The sequence below is a fragment of the Austrofundulus limnaeus genome, unplaced genomic scaffold, assembly GCF_001266775.1.
Source record: "Austrofundulus limnaeus strain Quisiro unplaced genomic scaffold, Austrofundulus_limnaeus-1.0 Scaffold603, whole genome shotgun sequence".
Classification (NCBI taxonomy): Eukaryota; Metazoa; Chordata; class Actinopteri; order Cyprinodontiformes; family Rivulidae; genus Austrofundulus; species Austrofundulus limnaeus.
The window spans coordinates 155,400-156,479 of NW_013953005.1; positions in this window are offsets into that span (position 1 = coordinate 155,400).

Here is a 1,080-nt window from a genome sequence, read left to right on the forward strand (position 1 = left end):
GACCCGAGCTCAGAGGATGAAAGAGACCACCCGCGGAGGGTGAGAAGGGAATTTTTTTTTATATATATATATTTGTATTTGAATCATAGACAAATATTTTAAGATTTATTTTAGTTAAATAATTCACTCATGTGTCAYTGAACTTTAGTTCATCAGTGTTAATCCTGTCCAAGTCTGAACTTGTTTTTCTGAGCAGCTGCTGATGTTTTAATAGATTTATGACTAAACTTCATCTGTAACTAAACCTGAAGTGGAGGTCAGCTCTAAGCCCTCGACAGAGTGACGACGTCTCACTGAGCTGTTTTGTCTCCGTTAGAAAAATCATCATTTGTCAGTCTGATCTGACTGTTTTACCAACGAACAGTTTTCCTGTCGGCTCTCGACACCTTCAGTCGTGATCCGACAACCAGCTTTGAAGCTCCAGTAAGTTTTTAAAACTTCTGATGAGAAGTCTTTTATTTTGAAGAGAAAACCTGAAATGGATCTTGGCTCACTCCTTCAGACAGAAGCAGATCTTTTAACGCTGTAAAGCAAAACTTTGGAAGTTTTACTGGAAATAAGAGACTTTGACAGAGTTTCTCACCAGCCTGGGTAAAACTTCCTGACCAACACTCAGTCTGATGGTCGAAACACCGACAGGTAAAAGCTGAATGTTTTGACAAGTCTACCGGAGTTTGGACTGACTTTACAATAAATATCTTTATAATAAACAACTTTCTCTGATGTTTTCTCATTTTATTTTAGTCTTTTAGATGGTGTAATTGTTTGTTTCTGTTTAATTCTCTCTGATTTTTTTCAGTTCCTCTCAGCTGGTTAAAACTTTAAATCATTTCATTTATTCCTTTTTTTTCTAACACTGAAGAGTTTTTCTCTGAACGCTCGTGTTTTGGTTGTTTTCCTCGTCTCTTCCTGCCCAAACACAGGACTGGATCCTCAGACTTTGGACTCTGGTTCTGATGTTTACCAACCATAAAACCATAAAAACCATAAAAGCAGAGTGACGCCTCGGTTCTGTTCCCTCACCTGCTGCTGTCTGAGTTTCACTGAAACCACAACACAAAACCTAAGTAAGTAAGTAAG